The following is a 13,900-nucleotide window of genomic DNA, read 5'->3' on the forward strand; positions in this document are numbered from 1 at the left end:
CATACATAATTACTATTTCATATGAAACAGGAATTGTAATTCTGAAACATACATGAAATTCACAGAGAGAAGATACATTAAATCACATACATAATTACTATTTCATTCACAAACAAAGAGAAGATACATTAAATTCCCAGATAACCCATCTGTTATTACATAACTTGCTATATAAGAATGTCTTGGAGCTTCTTTGAACATCTTTCGTCTTGAATTTACTCAAAATATCTGCCAACAAGAAAACAGAACAGCAAGGATAGGGTGAATAACAACAACAACAACAGGGGGTGCTATTTAGTAGTAAGATCAAGTTTGGAATGTAAGAATGCTTTGTTGTAATTCATAACTAAAATCTACAACAGCTCAAAGTGGCAGTAGCTAAAACAAAATCTCAGAAAAAGCATATAATTGATGTGACATAACAAACTAGACAACCAAGAAATTGATGTGACATAGCTAGTTTCCAGCAATATCCAATGACAAATTGATGTCACATATATGTATCTATCATGCAAACACCGGATGTACTGTACTGATAACATTAGACTAGAAATAAGAGCCTCAGAGATCTTGGTGGTTAAGATCATCAAGTGGGATAAACCCATTAAGAGTAGCAAATATTTTGATAACATCACAGGCTCTGTTTGGCACACAGAAAATTAATCAGTTGAAGCAGAGGCGATGTTTCACATCACTGCATTTTACAGTTCCAAAACAGACAGACAGAGTCAGGAATCGGCAGCAAAGCAAGTATACGTATATAGGAATCTCTACTTGGAACCTAGAGTAAGAAGCACAGCTAGAAGAGCCCAAGAATTAATTAATCATGTGTTATTCTTTAACTGGAATGTACGTGCATCATCAACAGAGAGGTGTGAGCTCTGGACTTAATTGGTTCTGAGAATGGACTGAACTGTTCCAAATACGTGCATCATCATCAGTTCTGTGAAGCAAATCTACATATCATATTTCTAGAATGGGCGCACCCAGTTGCTCACAAGTAGATTCAAACCCAACTTGTAATGCAATGATGTTTCTTGTATAGTATTACTATAGTTACCTAAATTGCCATGGGAATACTGACAGCAAAAACAGGGGAACGAGAAATAAGTTAAATTAGAGCTAGCAGTTCCAAACAATCACTAAAAATAGCAGCAAAAGCAGACACAGATGCCCGCCAGAGACATTCCCCAGGCAAAGCAAGCACCTTAAGCCCTCTCGCCACGAATCCTCGAAGAGACCCACCAGGTAGGCCTCTTCAGCCTCCTGAAGGGCCAGCACCACATGGCTCTGGAAGCGGAGGTCAGTGTGCACAGACAGAACAGGATGGTGCTTTTAGTTTACTTGATTCATCATACTATAAGAGTTGACACAACAGGAGCATCACAATGTAGTGCACAAGTTGATTGATCACCTTGAAGTCCTGGGCAATCTCCCTAACAAGCCTCTGGAATGGAAGCTTCCTGATGAGTAGCTCCATGCTCTTCTGGTACTTGCGGATCTCACTGCAAAGTCAAGCACAAAATTTACTCATTTGAGAATACTTCAAAACAAAACTATAACACATGCTAGAATAGGTTGGAAGATTTTACACACCGAAGAGCAACAGTTCCAGGGCGGTAATGGTGAGGCTTCTTCACTCCTCCAGTTGTGGGAGCAGACTTACGGGCAGCCTGTCAAAAAGCAAAGTAGAGCACATGGTCAAATTAACAATAATACCATGATAGTCCATATACATCAGTAGGATATCTGGTCATAAGCTGGCAATGAAGGTTGAGGTTCAAATTATACCCAGTTCAATTTACCTAAACCATAAATAAAGACATGGCATAGGTAAACTGTCAATATTGCAGTCACAAACCTTGGTGGCTAGCTGCTTCCTAGGAGCCTTTCCTCCAGTGGACTTACGAGCAGTCTGCTTAGTACGAGCCATGAGCAAAACCTTGGTTTACCTCAAGCAAAAACAGAACATAGTCAATTCTATAAATTGAATATCACAATAACACAACTATAGTCTTCTCATAACCAGTAAATTGTGCCTGGCACCTTGTTGCTAGCAAATCCATTCAATAACTATAGAGTCCCAACAATCATCAGCCTAGAATACCTACCAAATTTTTGTACATCAAAAACTAACAACGTCATACAACACAGCTATACACCCCTTCAGATAGAAAGCAGTGTATTTCTAACTAAAACTTTTCATTCAAAAGATTAGACCCAAGATAGAATTCCACTTCAGATGAAAGTCCTGATCTACCTCTAACTGAAAGTTGATACAATTCAGATACAATAAATGTGAACGTGCATTTACTCAATGTGCATGTACTAAGAATCCAAGAACACTGAAGAATTTACTGATTGAACAAGAAATGGTCATTTCATCCCAAACCTCTCAGCTTCACACAACTAAATCAATGTCCCGAGAAGGAATCACCAGAAATTTTACCACATACAGTACAAGCACAATGAAGTAGCATACCGAACAACAGAGCAGGTAGCGGGGGAGGAGAGGGGGGCTGAGGAGCGGCCGCTTGCCTTGGCGACGTAGTCCATGAAGGAAAATTTGAAGGCGATGCCGAGGCAGCCAAAGAGGACGGAGACGTTGGAGCAGGCACGCGAGAAGTCCCCCGCCACCATCGCGGGCTGCTGCTGTGGCTTGGAGATGGCCGCGAGCTGCTCGAACGATGCACCGATCTGCTGCAGCGGCTTGTCCGCCTCGTTGGACCCCATCGACATCGGTGGTGCTTAGCGCCGCCGCGGTGGTGCCCACGGCGCTGAGGATCTCGCGGTTTCTCAGGGACTAGCTCGCCGCCTCCAACTCCGCAAGGGCCGACGCTACCATCGCGTCGCCAGGGCCGCAACCACGCGGTCAACGGGTGCCACGCGGATGCGGTTGCGGATATGGGCTCCGACGGCACGAACCCCCTCTGCCAAGGGCACCCTGCCGTCGGCCGCCATGGAGGGGTTGGCCATCGAGGAGGAAGGGGTCTCAGGCTAGGGTTTCAGCTGGAAGTGGGGAGTGTCTCTCAGCTCGGCATGGAGGAGGCCGGGATTGGGGGAGAAGCGGTTGGGTCAATCCAGAGATCCAGAGAGGAGGAGGAGTCTTCTCGCCGGACAGAGGGCGCCGGAGGTGGTGCGGATTGCAGGGGATTGATCCATATGGATCTTGCCAGACAGAGGGCGCCGGAGGTGGCGGCGGCCAGGGAGGAGTGGATCGCTAGGGTTCGAGAGAGAGAGGCGAGTGGGCACGAGGGGTTGGGTGCGGTTGGGTGCGTGGGAGGGAGTGTGGGTTGTGGGTTGGGCGACGTGGGTGAGACAGGCGGGCCGTTGGATCCAGGAGCATCCGACGGTGATTAGGCACGATCCACGTGAGATGCTCCTGGACCAATCAGAACGCCGTATACCAGTACTACATTTTTTGACCATCTAAATTGGTCGTAATCGACTAAAAGTAAGGTGCTAAATCATATTGGCTATTTTATGATCTGAAAAATAAAAATAAAAATAAAATATCTTCTCATGTTTCATCAAATTTGACCTTAGTTTTCAGGAATAATGACAAATCGAAATAATACAAATATCTTTTAAAAGAGTTAGGAGAAATTAGTTTTTTAAATCATTTTCCATTTTTAAAGTGTCCAAAATGAGTTTTTTTGTGAAGGACATACAATATATTTGTTGCAAAATTATACCAAATCAATTTTCTAAAATACTAGGTCATATTTAATGCACAATTGACCAAATGGTTGGGTGTCAAAAGTTTTGATCCACCTCTAGTGAAAAAGACAAATTCCCGCCGATTTAGCTGGAAGCGGGTCAAATTTGAACTGCAGCTGCCTCATAGTTTGCTATTTATTTTTTCCAAAAATCATTTCTAGGTACATAAGTATCTATTTAATTAGAGAAACACCAAAAAATTCCAAGATTCAACCACTACCTAGGAACGGTCAAGCCCGCCGTTTTGACCGTATTTTGAAACGGGCATAAAAAATTCAAAAAAATCAAAAAAAATGGAAAACCATCGCATTGTGTCATTATATGTGACCAAATTTCCAGGAAAAATAATAAAATTGTAATACGGTAATTATTTTAAAAAAGTGTTCTCAGAAATGAGCTATCATGCGTGAAGATTCATGGCTTTCAAGCCAAATGATCAATCTTATGGCCACATTCATGGCATAGTTTGTTCAAATGATCTCATATTGTGCACAAGGGTCCATCTTGGAATTCCAAACAATGTTGCCTAAGGAAGTTTTCATTTTCTTTGCACGGAAAATTCATTTTCCATTTTTCGAGTGCCCAAAAGGAGGTTTTTTGTGAAGGACCTACCAAATAATTGTTGCAAAAATGGACCAAATCAATTTTATAAAATACTAGGACATATATAATGCACAATTGACCAAATGGTTGGGTGAAAAAAGTTTTGATCCACCTCTGGTGAAAAAGACAAATTGCCGTCGATTCAGCTGGAAACGGGTCAAATTTGAACTATAGCTGCCTCATAGTTTGGTCTTTATTTTTTCCAAAAATCATTTCTAGGTACATAAGTATCTATTTAATCAGAGAAACACCAAAAAATTTCCAAGATTGAACCACTAGCTAGGAACGATCAAGCCCGCGGTTTTGACCGTATTTTGAAATGGGCATAAAAAGTTCAAAAAAAATCAAAAAATTGGAAAACCTTCGCATTGTGTCATTATATGTGACCAAGTTTCCAGGAAAAATAATAAACTTGTAATACGGTAATTATTTTAAAAAAGTGTTCTCAGAAATGAGCTATCATGTGTGAAGATCCATGTATTTCAACCGAAACGATCAATCTTATGGTCACATTTATGGCATAGTTTGTTCAAATGATCTCATATTGTGCACAAGGGTGCATCTTGGAATTCCAAAAAATGTTGCCAAAGGGAGTTTTCATTTTCTTTGCACGGAAAATTCATTTTCCATTTTTCGAGTGCCCGAAATGAGGTTTTTTTGTGAAGGACCTACCATATATTTGTTGCAAAATTGTACCAAATCATTTTTATAAAATACTAGGACATATTTAATGCACAATTGACAAAATGGTTGGGTGTCAAAAGTTTTGATCCAGCTCTGGTGAAAAAGACAAATTCCCGCCAATTCGATTGGAAGCGGGTCAAATTTGAACTGCAGCTGCCTAATAGTTTGCTATTTATTTTTTCCAAAAATCATTTCTAGGTACATAAGTATCTATTTAATCTGAGAAACACCAAAAAAATTCCAATATTCAACCACTAGCTAGGAACAGTCAAGCCCGCCGTTTTGACCGCATTTTGAAACGGGTATAAAAAATTCAAAAAAAATCAAAAAATTGGAAAACCTTAGCATTGTGTCATTATATGTGAACAAGTTTCGAGGAAAAATAATAAAATTGTAATACAGTAATTACTTTAAAAAGTGTTCTCAGAAATGAGCTATCAAGTGAAGATTCATGGCTTTCAAGCCAAATGATCAATCTTATGGCCACATTCATGGCATAGTTTGTTCAAATGATCTCATATTGTGCACAAGGGTGCATATTCAAATGGCAAACAATGTTGCCTAAGGAAGTTTTCATTTTCTTTGGACGAAAAAACCATTTTCCATTTTCCGAGTGCCTGAAATGAGTTTTTTTTGTGAAGGACCTACCATATATTTGTTGCAAAATTGGACCTAATCAATTTTATAAAATACTAGGCCATATTTAATGCACAATTGACAAAATTGTTGGGTGTCAAATTTTTTGATCCACCTCTGGTGAAAAAGACAAATTCCCGTCGATTCAGTTGGAAGCGGGTCAAATTTGAACTGCAGCTGCCTCATAGTTTGCTATTTATTTTTTCCAAAAATCATTTCTAGGTACATAAGTATCTATTTAATTAGAGAAACACCAAAAAAATTCCAATATTCAACCACTAGCTAGGAACGGTCAAGCCCGCCATTTTGACCGCATTTTGAAACGGGCATAAAAAATTCAAAAAAAATAAAAAATTGGAAAACCTTAGCATTGTGTCATTATATGTGAACAAGTTTCCAGGAAAAATAATAAAATTTTAATACAGTAATCATTTTAAAAAAGTGTTCTCAGAAATGAGCTATCAAGTGTGAAGATTCATGGCTTTCAAGCCAAATGATCAATCTTATGGCCACATTCATGGCATAGTTTGTTCAAATGATCTCATATTGTGCACAAGGGTGCATATTGAAATGGCAAACAATGTTGCCTAAGGAAGTTTTCATTTTCTTTGGACGAAAAAACCATTTTCCATTTTCCGAGTGCCTGAAATGAGTTTTTTTTGTGAAGGACCTACCATATATTTGTTGCAAAATTGGAACTAATCAATTTTATAAAATACTAGGCCATATTTAATGCACAATTGACAAAATGGTTGGGTGTCAAAATTTTTGATCCACCTCTGGTGAAAAAGACAAATTCCCGTCGATTCAGTAGGAAGCGGGTCAAATTTGAACTGCAGCTGCCTCATAGTTTGCTGTTTATTTTTTCCAAAAATCATTTCTAGTTACATAAGTACCTATTTAATCATAAATACATGGTTTGGTGGCGATACGTCGAGGTTTGGGCGGTGGCCGAGGCCCCCAAGTCTAGAGCGCGTAAACTCGCATGCCCGCCGCATGGTCACCGCGTGGCCGTGGCGTTGCCATGTGTTCTGGGCGGCCTAGGCATGTCTAGTGGGTTGGGCACTCCCCAGGTACGTGCTAGGAAGAAAATTACAACATAAGATTCTCACGAGGAGACCGATCGATGCTCAAACATGAATAAGCAACCAAGTGTTTGATTAGCGGTACGGGAAATGCACATGGCCAATGGGCGTGAGTTTTGGCCAAGGATGATCATCTACTAAGGAGAATGTATTCACAAATTTTTAGCTCAAAAGGAGGATCCTAGGTGGTACTTGCTTTGCAAAGTACCACACTGGACAAAAATATGAATGTTGAAGCTGGGCTCAAAATAATGAATGGATTGAGCTGAAATTTGGTGGAGGATGGTTATTTGGGCATAGGAAAGCATTGTAGACTGTCATTGACTAATTAACCTAATCAGGATTAATTAGGGGGGTGGGCCCACTGTCATTGACTAATTAATTAATTAACTAATCAGGTTAATTAGATAACTAATGTGTAATTAGTTGTTTAATTTAATTAAACAAAATTAATTAAGTTAATTATTTCTTTAATTAATACGTTCTCAGGTGGGCCCCGACTGTCAGTGGCACAGGGGGGCGCTTAGTGGGCGCTGGGCACCCACCCAGGTCGACAGGGGGAAACGGCGCGGCCGCGCTGGGCGCCGGCGGCCACATCGACGAGCGGCCGTAGCGGCGCAGGGGGTCGGGGCTGCGGGCGAGGCCAGGCGGCCGGAGGTGTGCCAGCGAGGGGGAGGGGATGGCCCTGGGCCCATAGTGGGGGGTGAGGAGCGACGAGCGAGGGGGGCGCGGCCGCGGCAGAGGAGGCGGCGCAAGGCGGCAGCGGCGCAGGAGAGCGGCGGGGCGTCGGAGCGGGGCACCAGCGAGGGGCGAGGCCGCGGGGAAGCAGTAGCGGGCGCGCGGCAGGACGGAGACGTGGGGCGGCGGGCGCGCGGCAGGACAGAGTCGTGGGGCGGTGGGCGCGCGCCTGCAGTGGAGTGGCGCCGGGGGCGCTCGGTCGGGAGTAGCAGATGGTGCGGCCGGGGACGCGGCAGTTGTGGTCGCTGGTGGCAGTGGCACGACAATAGAAGCAGGGGCGGCCGCGGGTGTCGCTGGGTGTGGCGTAGACGCGTCCGGACAAGGCGCGGGCGAGCACGACCGCGAATGATGAGGAGAGGGAGGTCGTGGCCTCACCATGCGGAGCAGGGGTCGGGGCAATGCGCTTGGCGGAGGTCGGGGACGACGGCGATGTTGGGGAGGAAGTCCGGCGAGGCGGCGTTCAAGGCGGCGAGGGCGCGGTCGATCGCGAAGCTGTGGCCAGCACGGGGCCATTGGAGGCAGCGGCGCGGGGCACGGACGGGGCGCCGAGGCTCAGGGTGACGACGTCGAGGTGGCGGGTGCCGGCTCAGTGACGGGCGGACGTCGTTCGTCGACGAGCATTGGGGCGGCGGCGGGATTTGCTACCGCGATCCAGAAGATGATCGGGGGAAGAGTAGGGGCAAGAGACAGACGTGGGGGAGTGGGGGTAGTGGGCTCTAGGGTTAGTGGGGTGGGGGTTGTACAGGGGCACCGGGTGGGCCGGCCTCACTGGTTTCGGCCAGCTGGGCCGTGGCCCGGCAGGGGGGTTCCTTCTCCTTTTAATTTTCTTGTTTTTTTCTTTTCTTTTTTCCTATTTTCTTTTATTCTGTTTTATTTTACTTTTAGTTTCTTTAGTTTATTAAAATAGGACAATAGTTCCTAAATTAATGTCTTTAAATAACTCACTGTCTTAAAAGTTTGGCCCCTAAATAAAATGTTTAAATAATTTATAATTTATAAAAGGCATTTAATTAAATATTTTAGCTACTATTTTAATTACATTACTGCATTGAATTATTTAATAAAAATGTGGTTTCTCCACCGACATTACCTAGGGTTTATGGGTCACATGCAGAACATTTTAGTTTTAATATTTGAAAACTTTTATGGTTTGCTTGATTTTTAATTTGAATTTGAATCGGTTTCGAACCATCGTGAGATTATCAACAGTAATCGTGGTGACGTGGCAACATTAGTAGAGGGTTATTGTAGCTTAATTATCCGGGCATCACAATTCTCCTCCACTACTAGAAATCTCGTCCCGAGATTTAAGAGGTAGAGTAAGGGGGAAAGGTCCGGTTATGAAATCCTATGGATCTTCTCAATCTTGGCTACTCTTCTCGAAGAGATCGATCCATTACATTGATGTCTTCATTCCACGGATTCAGGTCATCATTATGAAGTCATCATCCTTTCTTCAGGGTCCCTTCGTACTCACGAATAGGTAACGGGGCAGATCGGGAATGACAGAATGGTATAAGGGTAATAATCTGGGATTAACCCATGAATGAGCATCTGAGTACCTCTCGAGTTGAACAATTAAAACACATCGAGAGTAAAGTTCTAAGGTACAATAAGAAGTTTCAAGCACATAGGCAATCGTTCGATGCCTGATACGAAATGTGAAAGGGGTTCAAAGCAATGGGAATAAGTATTGCGTCTGATACCAGAATAGATCACTAAGCAGGTGGCCCGTGAAGTACATATGAGTCAAGCTCTAGGAATAAATTTGGAAATAGGGTGTACAGGAGAGTCAGGTTTCGATCCTGTGGAACTGTGGGTTATGGGCCCACCATGTGGTTCAAGGTAGAAAGGGGGCTGACATCTTGCACAGTCACAATAGCAAGGCATGTCAGAGGGTAGCCTGTCAGTTATGTCGGCAACAACATCGATACCAAGAGCGAGGGATGAAGAGAACCATTTTCCTGCTCGTTGAACGAGGTGGACCATTAGGCAAAGTTCTCGTCCACCGGTGGATAGCAGAATGTCATCAGCAATAGTAATGGGTTCTTACTGACAGAGTTGTACACCAAGGTGTTTACAAAAGCAGTGACTTATTACTGCTTAGATCATATGGATCACAAGGAAGATTAAACAAATCAATGGAAAGGAAAATGTGTTTGACACATATGCCAGGGGTATACCCTTTGCAAGGACAAGTAGAGCATGATATCCATGGCAAGATATAAAGTAGAAAACCCTTCAGAAAAAGGGAAAGAAATTTTATGACATTACTCATACAACGGTGTTTGGATAATTGATCAAGAACCATTTTGCATTGTGCTACAAATGTGCTTATTGTAAAATCAGAGTACCAGAGACATGCTTCGAGATAGCATTGACATGGTCATTGGGTAAAGATAGGACTTTGGAAACACAAATGATCCATCAGGAACAACTTATAGAATAAGTCTTACAATTTCCTCATGGAAGAATGGATAACCTTGCTGAAAAGGAATCTATAACAATAGGGCCTCAGGCCAGCTGTGCTAGGCACGACATCACCTTACCGTTTCACATAAATACCAATGTTACGACTGTTGGAAAATGTCCCAACCAGCATATCCGACTGAGATTTAGTTCGGATTGATGTCAGGATACCTCATACTCAGGATTCTTGAGAAGGAAAGGTACAACACAAATTGACGAGACGACATTGTAAGATTCTCGATAAATGAACTATGGAAGAAAATTCCGAATCTTGAGTTCATTATTAAATCAAGGAGAGAATGAGGAGGTGGTTGATGAACTCAATGACAATTCATCAAGATTTCCAAAAGATGGATTTCCACAATTATGTGAACAAGGAGATAGCTTTTGTCAGTTCGAATGATATAATGAGGTATGCTCGAGGAAACATACACGATTAAACATTGGTTGACAATGCACCCGAAATACGGACTTAGGTAGCACAAACAATGTTAGAATGGCGATTCGATAACCAATGGTCTAAGAATGAAATGTTGACCATTAACTTCAAAGCAATAAGGTTGCTAGAAGTTTTAAAATTACAAGTCCATCTGTCGGTATTCCTGTTAGGAACAACACGGGGACCAAGAAAAGAATGGTGATGGTGAAGTATCACTTATATCAAGAATTCTCAAGAGGTGGTGAGATTCTCACGACATTCCTGGCATAAAAGATGGTAATACTCCAAGGTAAAGAAGAACAATTGTTGGATAGCAAGGATCTCAAGGTATACCACAAAGCACGAACAAGTTTGTGTTGAATGAAAGGCAATAAAGTGGTCGATGATAACACAAATCATCGATAGCAAAGGGTGGTATTTCTCATCAAGAATTCGATAGATATCTTGGAAGAGTTCAGAATGTTTATGATGTTCACGACACATTTGTTGCGAGATATCATGAAGATGTAATCGATCAGCGACAACATCAAGTCAAAGGAATGATGAGGCGAAAGATTATTGGAACCAAGAGTGTGACACAAACTCGATACCAAGCTTGGTGTTCAAGGCAAAATGATACGATGAGGAAGATCGGCGTAAGGTTACCTCATCATCCGAAATTGTGCTAGCCGATCAGGCTAGAAATGACGTGATCGAGTACAAACTCGTAAGTAAAGAAGATTACTAATAGTTGCTTAATCATGATGCAGACTCGATTCAGTTATCGGTGTCCTTGAGTGTTCAGAGCCCGTGAAAAAATTGGAATCAGTGAGAATGTAGTACTTGATGGAGAACTCATAAGAAGTTATGCAGTTCCGTGATAATCTCAAGATACCAGGGTGTAATACTCGACGAAAGATCAAAGTATAAGTTGGACAGGTGTATTGATCCACAGAAGACCAGTGCTTAAACTTGCCCGGGAAATGGGATCAAAGAAGAACATATGGTCGGAACCACGATTGCAAACGATCAATTCACCAATACTAAAGGATATTATATCAAGGAAATAGCTGTTATTACAAGAAGCTTCCATGATAGGATCTACATCGTGTCCATGGGCGTGAACACAAAGGTTCAAGGTCGACTCCCACTTCCTTAATGCATAACCTTCCATTCATCTCTCTTATTTCGTAAATGACATTAGTTGTTGAAAGTTTTACCTGGTGCAATACCAGATAAGTATGACCCGTGAAATCTTTCAGGTTCACACATATTAGGGAAGGCATTGGTTCAACCCATTGGGGCATCTAGGAACATATACCACAAATTTCAGAGTAAATAATACAAGCTCAAAAGTAGAGCATGGTTCACAAAGCAGAGGATACAATTTACCAAAGGCATTATATACCCATGGAAAGGCTCACAAGGTTATTGAATATGAAGGGCATTGTCGGATAAAATCCAGAAAAGGATCTGACGGTCCATAACAGAGCTGATGTGAGCACCGGCACACAATCAGAAGAAGAAACAATGCAAGGAGATTGGATTATATAAACAACTAACTAACTCAAAGCTCAAATGCAAAGGATTTATGATGTCCAAATCAATGGATCAGAAGCAAACACTCAGATTAAGGATGCACAAGTTGAATAGTCTTAGGGGTACAATCGATGGCAATTTGGTTGGTCGAGGTCCAGCTCATGTTAAAATGACGTATGAGCCGAAAGGATGAATTCTAGGATCTGATTGAGGAATGTGAGCATTCGCAACATATTGTATCAACGGACTCAAAATGATAATGACAAAGGATGACAATAAGATTACTAGACTTATGGTATTAACCATTATGCAAGCAAGCAAGAAATTCAAGAACAATAGGCTATTGAGGATTTTCAGAAGAACAAATGGTATTACAAAGACTTTTGGGAAGTACATGTATCAACTGAGGATGAGCGGATACTCGATAGGTGCACAAAATTATCCGTAGGGGTATTCAGGTGACAAAGAACTGCAAGGCAGTAAGCTCAAAGGATTCTAGGAACAACGGAGAGCAGTTCAGGACATCTTGTAATAACAAGATCAATGGGATTGAATGTAAGAATGGCAGGTGTACGCAGTTATCAATAGGGATATAACAGTGGTAGGGAATTTGCAAAGGCGGTGGGTACGAGTGTCTCGGGAGAACATCGTAGAGTAACCTCGGAATCTTATGGGGCAGCAGACGATCATCGGTAATAAGGTGCTCTCCGGATGAAAGTGATCACGAGATCCTAATGTTAGAGTTAGCAAAATCATTTAACCCGAATAGAAGAGAGATCAGAGTCCCAGATTATAGACGGGGAATAAAAGATCCTAATACCACCCAAATGGCGATGTGGGCCCGTAAGGCTCACACACATGTTAGTAAAAAGTTTTGTAATGTCTAGACTTGACTTCGGCCAAGGAGTGTGGAAGGGGGATTTCTACAGGCAGTCGGCTCTCATACCAACTTGTGACGCCCCCAATTTGATCGTACACTAATCATACACACAAACATGTACGATCAAGATCAGGGACTCATGGGAAGATATCAAAACACAACTCGGCAAATAAATATAAGTCATACAAGCATCATATTACAAGCCAGGGGACTCGAAGGCTCGAATACAAGAGCTCGATCATAGACGAGTCAGCGGAAGCAACAATATCTGAGTATAGACATAAGTTAAACAAGTTTGCCTTAAGAAAGCTAGCATAAACTGGGATACAGATCGAAAGAGGCGCAGGCCTCCTGCCTGGGATCCTCCTAAACTACTCCTGGTCATTGTCAGCATGTAGTAGTAGGCACCTCCAGTGTAGTAGGAGTCGTCATCAGCGATGGCGTCTGGCTCCTGGGCTCCATCGTCTGGTCGCACCAATCGGGTATAGAAAGGGGAAAAGGGGGAGCAATGCAACCGCGAGTACTCATCCAAAGTACTCGCAAGCAAGGAACTACACTACATATGTATGCATTGGTATCAAATGGAAAAGGGGTATCATATGTGGACTGAACTGCAGAATGCCGGAATAAGAGGGGGATAGCTAGTCCTATCGGAGACTATGCTTCTGGCTACCTCCATCTTGTAGCAGAAGAAGAGAGTAGATGGTAAGTTCACCAAGTAACATCGCATAGCATAATCCTAACCGATGATCCTCCCCTGGTCGCCCTGTGATAGAGCGATCACCGGTTGTATCTAGCACTTGGAAGGGTGTGTTTTATTAATTATCTGGTTCTAGTTGTCATAAGGTCAAGGTACAACTCCAAGTCGTCCTGTTACCGAAGATCACGGCTATTCGAATAGTTTAACTTCCCTGCAGGGGTGCACCACATTTCCCAACACACTCGATCCCCTTTGTCCGGACACACTTTCCTGGGTCATGCCCGGCCTCGGAAGATCAACACGTCGCAGCCCTACCTAGGCACAACAGACAGGTCAGCACACTGGTCTAAATCCTATGGCGCAGGGGTCTGGGCCCATCGCCCATTGCACACCTGCATGTTGCGTATGCGGCCGGTGAGGAGACCTAG

General features: G+C 42.9%; 1 long non-coding RNA gene and 1 other non-coding gene across 2 annotated transcripts; both read right to left on the reverse strand.

Annotated features, from left to right (window-relative positions):
- Positions 1-557: 557 nt before the first annotated feature.
- Positions 558-640, reverse strand: LOC125511728. The gene has a single exon (XR_007285083.1). It is a non-coding gene; the product is annotated as a small nucleolar RNA SNORD24 (small nucleolar RNA).
- An 834-nt stretch (positions 641-1,474) lies between these two features.
- LOC125555739 lies at positions 1,475-1,960 on the reverse strand. The gene is made up of 3 exons (XR_007304833.1): positions 1,862-1,960; positions 1,597-1,673; positions 1,475-1,505 (listed from the first exon to the last, which is right to left on the reverse strand). It is a non-coding gene; the product is annotated as an uncharacterized LOC125555739 (long non-coding RNA).
- Between the last annotated feature and the right edge of the window lie 11,940 nt (positions 1,961-13,900).

This window comes from Triticum urartu, chromosome 5, assembly GCF_003073215.2.
Source record: "Triticum urartu cultivar G1812 chromosome 5, Tu2.1, whole genome shotgun sequence".
Taxonomy (NCBI): Eukaryota; Viridiplantae; Streptophyta; class Magnoliopsida; order Poales; family Poaceae; genus Triticum; species Triticum urartu.